General features: G+C 37.7%; 1 protein-coding gene across 7 annotated transcripts in view; it reads left to right on the top strand.

Annotated features, from left to right (window-relative positions):
• Positions 1-14,507, top strand: part of DIAPH2 (diaphanous related formin 2) — a 348,598-nt gene that overhangs the window by 191,696 nt on the left and 142,395 nt on the right. The gene's annotated exons all lie outside the window — the stretch shown is intronic.

Genomic DNA, 14,507 nt, shown 5'->3' with positions numbered 1-14,507 from the left:
ATCAAATTTCAAACAAAAAACAACTCCTAATCTAATGTATCATGAAACCGTTAGCAGAAAACTAGATATGCTTAGGTATTTGAGGGTGTCTAAAACAGTTGTCTGGATCCAAGTACAAGAACTTGAGTAATCAGATACATTCTTAAATAATTCTCTGAGGTAGACTTTATTGATTGATATGCTTTAAAGTGAAGATTCATTTCCTCCAGTTGAAGGAATCTTCCTCCAATGAAATGGGGGCAGGAATATTTGGGTCCAACTCATTATACATCATATACGATTGATGTATTTCCTTGTAGCAGACATTGAAGTATTCATCCCAAACCCTTTTAAGTGTTAAGAAATACATCTGTAGAAAAACCATCAAGCCCTCTCCTTATTTACTATGACATTTTAGCAGAGAAGACTATCTTGGCCTTTTTATCCCTTTCACTCACTTCTGGGAAGGCTGTAGTGTAGAATATGTTCAGATTTTAATGTTGGTTATAAGGCAGCAATGTAATCCTCATCTCGTTTAGACTTGACTGCAAAGGGAAATGTGCTGTGCAGGAATGGCATCTCAACATACTTTAAGTGAATTATTTCTCCATAATGAGCTTTGAGGAAATCCCAGGTGTTGATAGCTGATGGGGTGTTAATGTCATTAACATTCTGTCAGTATTCCTTGTCAGTGTGTTAATGATGCCCTGCTGATCTGATACACTGAGTCCTCTTCCTGGAGTAAAACTTTCTCTACCAGTCAGTTAGGATTAGGAAACTCTCCAGCATGCCCCTTGGTAGGTAGATTTGTGTTTTTCTCTCCACTATAGCTGATGAATAAAAAAGAAGAAGTAGAATCCTTCAGGAAGAAAAATACCACAGATTCATTGCATAAGTCTCTACAAACATTTGTTATAGCTATTCTTGCTTGTTAAAATGTGTTGCTCAATCTCTTGTCATGCACCCTGATTCAAAGGAGTATATGTAACCCTTGAAATATAGCATGGAATCTTAGGGGCGAGTGGATTCCCTCTCATTTCTGTTCTTGGACTGGGGTGCGGAGGGGGCTGTATTATATACTTATTACCTGCCAACATATTCTTCCTTTCATCAAATAGTCCCAGGGCAGCTTACAAAAATAACACACTTAAAATAAGTACAATTTACATTAAAATTATATATATATTATATTAAAAAATTATATATTTTAAAATTAAGGGTGTGGGGCACCAGCAGCCCGATTAAATGTTTTGGCCCCTAAACAACCTAGTTGGATATTTGCCTCTATATAAAAACAAAGCAAAAAACAATATACTGTTTAGGACATGCTGCTGTGCACAAGGAGAGGTAATTATGCCATTCTCATTTCTCAGAGAATATAGAAGTATGCTTTCTTTAATTAGGGTGTGGTAGGCTATTTATTCCCAGTGGGAGATTACTGACTGATTTGAGAGTGTTGTTTGACTTGATTTGAGTGTTGTTTGAGTTAGATGTGCTACTAGATTCTGGAATTAACTGAGGCCAGATGCAACCTCCTGATTATGGCAGGCATTTACTGGGATTCTCACAGACTTACACAATAATGGCTTTCCTTGTCCTTCACAATTATATTCTCTTTGTTCAGAGCAAAGCCAAATTATATATTTAGCCTCAGGGCATGTGCAGAATTCCATCTGAACCAAGCTTATTTCTTTTCTTTCTTTCGCGTAATGATGATGAGAATAAGACCAGCAAAATACCTTTTCTCCTTGTAGCGTAAATCATTAGCACATTTACTTATGGCTGGATGAACAGGAATATATTAGGAAATATATAAAAATATGTTATGACAAATACTAATATGGCAGCATTTGGCTCAGTGTATTACACGGCTGTATAATTTTATGTATTTTTTCCTGGTATAACTGTGAAGCTGAGAAGGTAGACACTGTAAACAAAAAGTTACATTTTACTCTCCTATGGTTATTTTAATGTGGTTTCTTAGTGGGGGACACTGTTAGGGACAATGCTAGGGGAAAGACAGCAACATGGGAAGCATTTAAAGCAGTGCTATGTTTAGGTAAGCTTGAGGAATTTTGTATTCAATGCCTGTGTGAACAGAAGGCAGCTTTTTCAGTAATCTCTCCTTCCCATTTCCCCTGAAATTCCCTGCGCTCTTCTGCCACCCAAAAGTCTTTCCAGAAGGTGAGGGACCAACAGTTGTATCATACAGGATGATTTGTGGCGCTCAACTAGTATAAGGATATTTTGCTCAGTTTGAGGCAGTTTTCCTCTTACCCATAGGAAAACAGCCTACAGTGTTAAGTAAGTCTGCTGACCCCTGCAAAGGATTTGGGTTTCTTGGGGTGGGGGGACTTGCAGAGGGATGTTGATGTACAAAATATTGTGACTGTGATGCACATAATTGTCTGAATGGGGGTGTTGTTTCATTTCTTGCTTAGGAATCTTTTGTGATGTGTAGCAAACTGGCTCTAAGAGCAATATGACTTTCCAAAGTAATTTATAATTATAGCCGTAGGAGGGGTCCCACATTTGATTGGAAGCAGGCACTGTACATGCACAGTGTACCATAGGCACAATTAAAATGACTCTTCACTCATAGCATCCTGCTGTGAATATTTGCATGTGAGCAAACAGTTGCTGAGATAAGAAAGGTGGTCAAGTATAGTAATATAATTTTTTTACAGTTAATAGCCAATATATGTATGGGGAAGTAGGAGCAAGAGGAGGGTCACTACCTTTAACAAAAATATTACTGGTTACCATTTTTGCAACTCACTGTAATTAATAGAGAAAGAAACACGTTTCTGATAAAATCTGAGTAGAAGTCTAATAGCAAAACTAAGTATATTTGCATTCTTAACAGTTCCATGACAGTGAAATTAAACATACATTTAGGTAGGATTTAACAACATTGTGTAGAGATCTTAGCTGACATTAGATTCTTCCAGAGCTTATTGCCCCTTGTTTATTTGCCTTTGTCCCCTGGTGAAACTGGAAACATTATAATTGTGTAGTTAAATTAAGAGACACAAGATTTGCCAGCTATGATTAAGGATATCATGCAGGAGGGAATATCATATCCACCTACATCTGAGCTGTGCCTTTTTATCAAGTACACTTTCAGTGAGTCATAGGAATTCTCTACTTACTTGTCCTACATTTTATTAAATGACTAGAAAGTCTTTAGTTTTACAAAACTATTTCTACTTGTATTGTAATTGTGGGTGCATTTTTTTGAATGAATAAAGTCCTGAACACCGTGCGTGTTGGACATTTTGGCTCCCGAATGCTGCAAATTCGGAAGTGAGTGTTCCGGTTTGCAAACGTTCTTTGGAACCCGAACATCTGATGGGGCTTCCGTGGCTTCCGAACATTTTAGAAGTCAAACGGACTTCCGGAATGGATTCTGTTTGACTTCCAAGGTACCACTGTATTTGTGTACACATAATATGTGCAGGGACGCGGGTAGCGCTGTGGGTAAAAGCCTCAGTGCCTAGGGCTTGCCGATCGAAAGGTCGGCAGTTCGAATCCCCGCGGCGGGGTGCGCTCCCGTTGTTCGGTCCCAGCGCCTGCCAACCTAGCAGTTCGAAAGCACTCCCGGGTGCAAGTAGATAAATAGGGACCGCTTACTAGTGGGAAGGTAAACGGCGTTTCCGTGTGCAGCTCTGGCTCGCCAGATGCAGCTTGTCACGCTGGCCACGTGACCCGGAAGTGTCTGCGGACAGCGCTGGCCCCCGGCCTCTTGAGTGAGATGGGCGCACAACCCTAGAGTCTGTCAAGACTGGCCCTGACGGGCAGGGGTACCTTTACCTTTTATATGTGCAGGTACCACACAAAAATACTCTCCAGTAATGTATAGTTGATTACATTTCTTAAAACCGTTTTGATCAACTAAAAGATGGGCAGCAACTTCTTGTATATTCTAACACAAATGATTCTATAAACTGAAGAAAAGGCTAAGGAGAGTTGGATGGTGCCTTCTATTTCTCCTTCTGGCAACTCCTGGTGCCAAGCAAATCACTCTGCCTTCCTTTGGACCATAACAGTGAGGTTGAGGAGGGGGCATGTTGTCTGAGCAGCCTAGGACTTCCATACACACTGTCCAGGCTTGTGCCCCAGAGAAATCACTTAGGTGCTGCTAATGCAGCAAAAACCACACAGGATACAGCTTTGATTCTCCAGTGGTTTAACGTCACCCCCAGAGGTGCACTCCATTGTCTCTTAAGACAGATGGATGCCAACAGGGTTTTGGTTGGATTGTGACCACCATAGGATGTGGTCCAGTGAGCTGCTTTATACTTGCCTGTAGTAGAAGTTCTCCTAATAAATACCAACTTCTATCTGTACCCTCCCCACTATGCTGTACTACAGACTGCTTTGAAGAAAGCCCCACTAGATTGGAGGATATTGTGTTTCTTCCTAAATTGCCATTTGTCTTGTCTCAGCTAAACTTGCACTTGATCCAGCCTATCCTTGTTCCACATCTCATTCCTCAGGTGTTGTCTTCCCACATAAACTTAATCTATTTGGCATAAGTTACCTCAAAGCACCTCAAGCACAGTAGCAGCTATTGCACTCTGTTATGTAAAAGCACACACATAGTCTCCATAACAGCAGAAGTATGAGTAAGTTGGAATGAATTTCTTATTTGAGCTTCCTTTCACGCATCTTAGTTTGGAAGATACAGTGGAGAAGAGAGTAGATATAGTTGCATTATTTGCAAAGATTACAAACAGATATGCAGCTTTGAAATGATGAGATGTGCATGACTGTTAATTACATATGTAGTTCTATCAATTAGTTTATAATCTGTTCATTATGCTGAGTCTATTGGTCTAGCTAGGCTGAGTATTGCTCACAATAATTGGTAGCAGCTTTCCAGGGTTTCATATAGAGACTCTTCCCTTGTATTACCTGAAGATGTAGGGATTGAACCTGAGACTTTATTCATGCAAAGCAGATGCTTTACCCCTGAGTTATGGCTCTTCTTAAAAATTCTAGTTTGGAATATAATACAGGAACCAGGGTTAAGAGAGCAAAACACACATACTCTACTTCTCTATGATTTGATCTTTATATCTATTGTTAAACTTGTTTTACATGAACCCAGGCATCCTCTTTGTAACAAAGTGAGTGATAGAAGCATAAGAACAACATGAGAGAGAGAGAGAGAGAGAGAGAGAGAGAGAGAGAGAGAGAGAGATATTGAATGTTGGGGAGAGTCGGAATGAGGAAGACCTCTAGAAGAGAATGCATGAAAGGGAAGCAAGGGAAAAGGACTGGTACTCTAGATACCTGGAGGAAAGGGGGTTGAGTATATAGAAACACTGTTTCCCATTTTTTATTAAATAACTGCATAAATATTTTGAATAAATATAATCAACAACAGGTTTAACTACCTGATGTATTATGGTCTGAGTGGATTCTAATATAACATATATCATTGCACATTTTTGCCATGTCCTGCAGCAGCAATTCTTCAGCCATAGCCTAAACCCTATTTTAACTGCAAATAGAGGTGCATTATCAATCAAATGGCTGGTGGGTTGCATTTAGATTTGTGGTCTCAATCTACAGCCACTATGACTTCCTAGCTAACTATGAATAAAAGCAGTAATATTATCATGTAGCACTTGTTAATGTGGATGGTCAAAATAAGTGGAGTCTTTAATTTGTTTTTATTATAAAGTGAAATTGGGGGAACCTAAAAGAAAGGTAATGAATAGCAATATATTATTACCCTGACATGTTTAGTGGGGGTACTTCTGGGATCCATGTTGGAACCAACTTTATTTAAGTCCTTTATATGAGATCTGCAGAAAAAGCTGGAGAGAACTTTAATTAAATTTGCAGATAATGCAAACAGTAGGGTGGATAGAGCAATAATAGGAAGCCTAGGGAGAGCTGAAAAATGGACAGGGAATAATAAAATATCTAAATATCTAAAATTTGCCCTTCCAATCCCCAGAGCAAATACGCTGTTCACATAAATGTAATGAAGGAATACTTAAATGTGAGATGATGACAAATACCATACAAATTTACACGTGTGAAATGGCAGCTGAAACATCTTTGAAAGTCATTCAGGATGTGGATTTCTAAAATAACCAGGAATGATTGTATTCTTACTCTATATTTTATCCTTTGTTCTTCTAGAAAGTATTGGTAACTTGAACTAATGCGTAAATTAAGTTGGATTTCTAAGATGCAAAAGGTTGCATGGAAATCTTACATTCATCAGATTAAATTATTTGCTGTCCTAAGAGACATATCTTGATTTTCAAAGTATTAAAACGGCTTAAATGTGTCTACTATAAAATACATTATGTGTGCTTTAACATGTCTAAAGAAAGATTATCATACCCTGTAGTTTCATTTACAAGTTCCTTTAATTGTTTCAAATAATATGCTGATAAATCATATATATGCACTTCAGACCAACATTGTGCATTTCTTTTGCTTCAGTACAGAGCTGTTTCATAGACTTGCAGAGCTGGGAGGGAACTTGAGGGTCATCTAGTCCAACCCCGTACAATGCAGGAATCTCAGTTAAAGCATCCATGGCAGATGGCCATCCAATCTTTATATAAACCTCCAGTGAAAGAGAGTCCACAACCTCCTGAGGGAGACCGTTCCACTGTTGAACAGCTCTTAATGTCAGAAAGTTCTTTCTGATGTTTAGTTGGAATCTCCTTTCTTGTAACTTGAATTCTTTAGTATGGGTCCTAACCTTCTGAGCGGGAGAAAACAAGCTTGCTTCATCTTTCGTGCCACATCCCTTTAGATATTTGAAGATGGTTATAATCAGTGCTATTTTTCTAGAAAAAGAGTTGCCAGAACTCACTATGAACATCTCCCTTGTTCTCTTGCAACGGTGCCGGAACAGTGTTCTGGTGAGTTCCTGCTGGAAAAAAACCCACTGACTATAATATCTCCTCTTTACCAGGCTAAACATACCCAGCTCCCTTGATCTTCATAAGGCTTGGTTTCCAGACCCTTGTGGTTACCATCCTCAGCACACATTACAGCTTGTCAATATCCTTCTTAAATTGTGATACCCAGAACTGGGCACAGTATTCCAGGAGGAATATTTGGAGGGTGGAGGGTGATATGTGAAGTGAGAGGGCTCGAAGGAAGAGTATCTTTAAAGAGTTGAGCTTTAAAGGCTCAACAAATAGTTTTGTGAATTAAAATATATAGCACTTAACTATTCCTTATGTAGTATCAGGGATTGGTTACAGCTGTGAGGGTATTGGCGGCGAGCCTTTTGGGCTCGGGTGGCGGTTAGGGATTGGAATGTGTTTGTGGTGTGTGGAAGGGCTAGGTGTGGCCATCGCCTATGCCTTCAATTTGGGGTATTCTGTTAAAGGAATCCGGCGGTTGTGGATCCTGTCCGATGCCTGTGTGGCGGGGGGCCATGGCACGACCCTCGGTGACATCAGGGGAGAGCTTATAGTTGAATTAGCATCAACAGGCTCCACCTACTGGTGAATAACCCCCCCCCTTTTTAGGCTCACCCCTCTCCGAGTGGGTGGAGTCAATTGCCGTGATCCAATGCCTAAGCCAATACCTTTTCACTTGCTGTAATCAATAAAGTTGTGGCCTTTTCTTGCCCATTAACCTTATCTTACGTGTCCTGTGTCTTCATTCCACTAAGCGGGGGTCGGGTCCTCGAACCACAAGCATGAAACCAGAGTTTATAAATTGCTTTTGTAGAGGCCTAAACCTATGGATCATGTCTCTTTCTCTTAGGTTTATACCAAAGTGTTTCCTTAATTGTGTATTGTAAAGTTCCTACTAGCTGAATCGAGAATTGTTAAGATGCTGCCTGATAATATCCTATTAAGTTTGGTATTCCAATGCCTCTATATGTTATTTTCTGATATGTCTTTATTTGCTATCCCGTTTGGTTTATTTGACCATATAAATTTTAGTATCTTCTTCTGTAGAGAATTAAGTTTCGGATAGTAAGAATAGCAGATTGGGTAGAATATTCATAGAGATAGCCGATATTGTACCCACCCAAGAAAGTTGTAGTGTCTGCCACCTTTTAAGATCATCTATTTGTGTGCTTTTATTATTGTAGTTATAATCAGTGGTTATTTGTGAATGTGGGTGCAACAAAACCCCTAAGTATTTTATTGTTCTATTTTTAATTGAAATCCAAAGTCTTTGTAGAAGATATTTATCACTTGAGTTGTCGGGTTTATTCTGCAACTCACTGATTAAGTATTATTGATATTGTAACTGGATCCTGCTTGAAAGGTGTTTATTAAAGTCCATGTATTTTGTATTGATGTTTCTGATTTTAAAAAAAATTATGCTACATCATCTGCATACAGTGAAATCTTGAATTCTTTCAACCCTAAGTTAAATCCATGGATCCTTTGGTTGGTTCTTCTCAACCTTGCTGTTGGTTCTAAAAAAAATGTGAACAACAGAGATAATGGGCTCCCTGGACATGTGTTGCTCTGTAATCTTAATGCCTTTGACAAATAATTGTTAAAAAAAAATATCTGTTGGGTCCTTATATAGGGTGTCAAACCATTCTTTAAATCTGCCATCAGGATTCATTTATTGAAAGGGTTCTTGCTACTCAAACCCTTTCAGTTATGGAGTATCATCTATTGGCATCTTGGTTTAGTAAAGAAATCTATCACTATGGCTGAAATAATTAAGGATCCTTGGTTAGGAAGAACTTCAATTATAGTTTCTGGCCATGAATCTGGGGTGTTTTTGTTTTCTTAAAAAAACAAGAGAGATGCAGTGATCATTGTTGTATAGTAATGAGTTATTTTATCATTGAAAAGTTTTTAGGTGAGCTTTTTCCATTGTTCAGAGATTTTCTCGATCATTTAAAAACCAACAACAACAACAAATAAAGGCTTTTGGAGCAACCCAGGTTACCTCTGGCATAATATTCTGCCTAAACAAAATAAATCAAGATGTTTTACTAATATACATACTCTTAAATTTTTTAATAAGTACCTATATTAAGTATTGTTATTTTAAAAAATCTTTACTCAGTTAATCAGGGCAGATTTTACATTACTTAAAAATGGTTGTTAATTGATTCATCTCGCCCTGTGATACTCCCAGCATGGTTACTCCATAATTATCTGAGTCTGTTCTTTCTAGTTATTCAAATAGGACACAAATACCAGGGTTGGTTGGTTTGATCCAGGAAGCTAAGAAGGTACTTGTGCTGATTCTTTTCTACGAGTATCTGGTATGAGGAAAAGGACATTCTCTGAAGAAGGTTGTTTGATAGATCTTTGTCTTTTTTTTTTTTTAAATTTAATATTTATTGAGATTTTCAAAAAGAAAGGGAAAAAAAAGACATACACAAAAGAAAAAGAAAAACAAAAACATCAGAAACCAACCATTACAACAATAATCATATCCTCTTATAGACTTCCTTCAACGTTACTGACAATCGTTCATTATTATCCCTTTGATAGATCTTTGTCAGCTTGTGTTGGGGCTTAGCAACGGGTAATATTTGTGAACTTGATACTTCTCTCCTTGGTTGTTAAGTCTTGAAACCAGCATACAATGTTGTTTAATCAACAACATTTACATGTACAATGAAAGCTAGGTTATAGGGTTTTTTTCTCTTTAAAATAAGCTGTCAAGCATGTTACAACAAATAAGGCAACAGAGCCTTTTGGACTTCGTGAAGTCTCATAAATTTCCAGCTGATTGCTTTTTCATTACCTAAGAAGCTGAGATGATGAGTAGAATTAAGGCCTTTTGCCAATTCAAATACAGTAATGACCACTTTGCAGATACACCTGTAATATTTTTGTAAGTTAAAAGGTATAAAATTAAATAATGATTAAGTGTTTTCATTTTATTATCCCTCTTCTAAGTGGGATAATGTTTTACATTTTTATATAGTGCATCTTTAAATGAAAAACTCTAAAAGTAAGACTAGCTTCTTCCTTAAGATTATTCTAGTTTTCGTAATTAATGACTTTATTGCATTTTACATTCTGTCCTAAAGTGCAGATAAAGCATTTTCTGCAATTAAATTAAAACAAAGCTATTCCCATTAAAATTAATGGCTACTTTTAGATACTATTTACCTCTAATGAAAGTTTTGAAAAAGTAAGTTTGTTTTTTCAACTCATAGTAAACCTGTTCTCCTTTTTTTTGCTGTTTTCAAAAGCCACTTTTGCCAACAGAACAGTCTTTAGAGGTAGGAGGGGTCAGTTGGTTGAGACACTGAAAGTGTGGTTTTTCTATGCACTTTTGACACTAATTTTGTTCTTCTGATTTCTAATAAGCAACTGAGATAGCTATAGTAGAAACAGACAACTTTAAAAAAACTCCAGATCAAGCCACCTTCATAGTAAATTGGGTCATTTGAACCTTTACCCTATGTAAACTGAATGCCACTCTGACTACTTTCTAGGATGAGTTAAGTCGCTGCATTCAAATTACAATTAATAGTCTAAATTATTTGTATGCCCTTTTAATTTATTGAGGGTATTGTAATATGAGTAGGGAGATGAGAAAAACAGCAGCTGCCTTCACTTAAGAGTATCTTAATCTAACACAAAATAGTTTAGTCTGATTGTGTCTTAGTAGTAGATGTTATTTCTGACATTGCTTCACATCATATTATTACAACTATATCTTGCTCATTTGTTTGAGTTTATGGTTACATGAATACACAAGGGTTTCCATGGAAATCTGATCATACGAAGCACTTGTGTGCTGCAAAATGGAATTACTCTGCTAGAGTCTTGATGGTAAAAACATTAGCTAAACATTTGTCCATTATGGTGTTCAGGGCAAAGATGCTGCAGTGCATCTGCTGTAGAGCTGGTGGTGCTGAGTAAGGTGAAAAGGGCACCTAGTTCACAGGATGTTGGGCATGACTTAATTCAAAAGGAATCATTGAGATTTAGGCTTTCTTATTAGTATTCTTTAAAAGTTCTAATTTATCACCTTTGTTTGGGCAGAGTGAGAACAACTCTGCTTGTGTGCCATGAACCTGTATCTTACATGTATATTCACTAGAGCATAATGTAGGGAAATTGCTGTGCACTTTTTTTTTTTTACTGGAGATGATTGTATGCTACAGACATTATTGTAATAGGCTAATTTCTTTTTTATGGAAAAAATATATAAATATTCCCTTGCTTAAAGTTAAGAAGTTTAGTCATAACCACACCACTGTTATAAAGGTCACTCAGCTGATGGTACAGCTTCTGGTAGTGGAACAGGGAGGGAAGTAATTTTCAGTCATTTCCCCCCTCCCTTTGCAGCTTAAGTGCCCCTTTTCACAAAAAAGTGCCCAGGAGGGTCCACCAATCCTCTGAAGAAAGTTTAGTTACAAGCCAAAGGCCTGGTTATAGAGGAATTTTTTTGCCTGACTTCTGAAGATATATAATGATGGAACCAGGTGAGCCTCCCTGTGGAGAGCATTCTACAAATGGAGAACCACCACCAAAATGTCCTATTCTCATGTTGCCACCCCTCTGGACCTCTTGTGAAGGAGGTACATGAATAAGGTCCTCCAATTATGATTGCAGTATTCAGGGTGGTTCATATGGGAAGAGACAGTACTTGAGGTACAGTCGTACCTTGGATCCCAAACGCCCTGGAACTCAGATGTTTTGGCTCCCGAACGCCACAAACCCGGAATTAATTGTTCCGGTTTCGAACGTTCTTTTGGAACCCGAATGTCCGACGGGGCTACCACAACTTTTGATTGGCTGCAGGAGCTTCCTGCAGCCAATCAGAAGCCACAATTTGGTTTTCAAACGTTTTGGAAGTCAAACAGACTTCGGAATGGATTCTGTTCAACTTCTGTTCAACTTCCAAGGTATGACTGTATTGTGGTCCTGAGCTGCTTAAGGCTTCATAGCACTTTGAATTGGGCCTGGAAGCTAATTGGCAGCCGGTGCAGTGAAGTGAGGGTTGGTATTATATGCTCAACTGTTTTGCCCCAGTGAGCAACCTGGTTGTTGAATTCTGCATCAGCTGAAGTTTCCATATCTTCAGAAGCAACTCAAAATACAGTGGTGCCTCGCAAGACGAAAAGAATCCGTTCCGCGATTCTCTTCGTCTAGCGGTTTTTTCGTCTTGCGAAGCAACCCCATTAGCAGCTAAGCGGATTAGCGCTATTAGCGATTTAGCGGCTTAGCGGCTATTAAAGGCTTAGCGGCTAAGCTGTTAAAAGGCTATTAACGGCTTAGCGGCTTTGAAAAAGGGGGGGGAGCGGGGGGGAAATGGCGAGACTCGCAAGACATTTTCGTCTTGCGAAGCAAGCCCATAGGGAAATTCATCTTGCAAAGCGCCTCCGAAACGGAAAACCCTTTCGTCTAGCGGGTTTTTCGTATTGCGAGGCATTCGTCTTGCGGGGCACCACTGTATAATGTGTTGCTGTAATCTAACGTAGAGGTTATCAGAGTGTAGGCCTGAGCATAGGATGAGTAGAGAAATGTTAAAATTAAGAATTTGGCTGTAACCTATTGGCATTCAGTCACTGTTGGGATAGAGGGCTGATAGGGATTTGATGTTTCAGATAATTTTTCCACTTGTCAGATTGTGGGCCCGAAGTGGTGGCTGTCAAAACTATTGACTCAGAACCAATTTCTTTTAAAGCATGGTTGCATTTTTTCTTGATTTTATTGTTTTATCTTTCTGTAAACCACATTGAGACTTTTTACAGTCAAGCAGTGTATAAATTTTATGAAGTAAATATAATAAATAATTTAAAAAAAAAAAAGAATTGAAAAATTGAAAAAGAGAGAACCAAGTCTATCAGGATGAGAAAATTGCCCTTGGGTTTAGAGTTTGATTGACAAGGGCACTGGTTGAAAAAGCCATTGGGTCCTGTTCCCAGATTGCTTGGCATTTGTGCCAGATTCTCATCATTTTTAGTAAGCAATTTGTGACATGTTTTTTAGTGTTATCCAAATAGTCATGTTTAATTAATGTGAAAGCAGAACACAATATTAAGTTGCATGCTGTATCATAAGTAAGCATTTTATTTATTTGTTCTACCCATATTCTACTGATGACGTTTTCTCTATTTATTGTGGCAGATTTTTTTACTAATCTACTGTCCAGGGAAAGTACACCAGAGTTCCATTATTCTTACCATGTTTTGTGTTTGATAAATTCTTTGCTGCTATATATTTGCAGGTTGTCTTCTAATTTGTTCATAAACAGAAATTACACTTATTTGAGGCCACCACGAAAAGTAACTGAAATTTAAATTTTATGGGCTGCCTGAACACTTTAATGAATCTAAATCTTTGTATTTTAACCGGTATTAAGTTCATTTGAATTATATGCACAATTATATTTTTCCTTAATAAAGAAAATAAATAGTAACATGAGCATTTTAGAATTAAAAGTCCACCATTGCAAGGGATCAGACTAGATGACTCTAGGGTCGCTTCCAACTCTATAATTCTATGATTCTCCTAAATATTATAAAATATAGAACCAGCATTTTAGGATGCCAGTAGGACTGGTCTTTTTATAAGGGGTGCCACATATATTTGCTTCTCGTTTTTTTGTGAAAGGTGTAAGCATGGAGAAAAATGTTGGTAGAATGCTGCTTTCAGTATCAGAGATAATATGCGTATGAATACTAGTTTCTAGAAATCATACAAGTGGAGAATGCTGTTGCCCTTGGGTCCAGTGTGCAGGATTCCCATAGGTATATTGTAGGCCACTATGTAAACATGGTGCTGAACTAGATGGGCCTCAGACCTGATACAGCAAGGTTATTCTTAACTTGTTTAATTTTGGCTTATATAAATGCAAACTTTGATCTATGTCTTATTTTGAACACATATGAATGCTCATAGGAAGTAGAGTCATAGCAAATTTACTTATACAAAGACAGACCAGTAGTCATGGTTGTCTTATTTGAAATATTTCTATCTCACCCAAATTTTGTCAATGACTCAATGCAGCCATCTTGGCAATATTAATAGAGAAGAGTTTTTCATTAAATAGAAATTGTGTGGGTTCATAAATGCAAACCATGAGCACTGCCCGTTAGTTATAGCCTTTACTTGAGTCTATTGTAGAGGATAAAGAAGGCAAAGGTGTATATATTCAGAAGAAGAAAAAATAGAATATTTCCCACAAAGGCTTTATTATCTGCAGTATTGGAAATATATATGTTTTCCAATGTAGATATGTTTTATACAAGGTTCTTCTGAAAATCTTTGAAGGAAGAATCAAACAAAATGTTTCTTTGCCAAAATAGGGCCAAAGCATTTATAGCATGAACTCTGCAAATCACAAGTACTTAAATTGTAGTGTATTTTTTATTTCTTTGAATGATGGTGAATTACCATATTATACTTTCCAGAGATGAAGAATTATTTCTAAAAGAAACAAAACCCACGTTTTCATATCCAATCTTTATTCTTTCATATCTTGGTACCAAAAGGTCACCAGACTCTTAAATTAGAGTGTTTCATACAGTTCTTACTTTTTAACTTCAAATATTGGAGATGTAATTCATTGTTTAACTGTACGTGTTTAAA

This window comes from Podarcis muralis, chromosome Z (genome assembly GCF_964188315.1).
Source record: "Podarcis muralis chromosome Z, rPodMur119.hap1.1, whole genome shotgun sequence".
Taxonomy (NCBI): domain Eukaryota; kingdom Metazoa; phylum Chordata; class Lepidosauria; order Squamata; family Lacertidae; genus Podarcis; species Podarcis muralis.
Note: the sequence above shows the minus strand (reverse complement) of the source record. Positions and strands in the feature narration are given on the sequence as shown.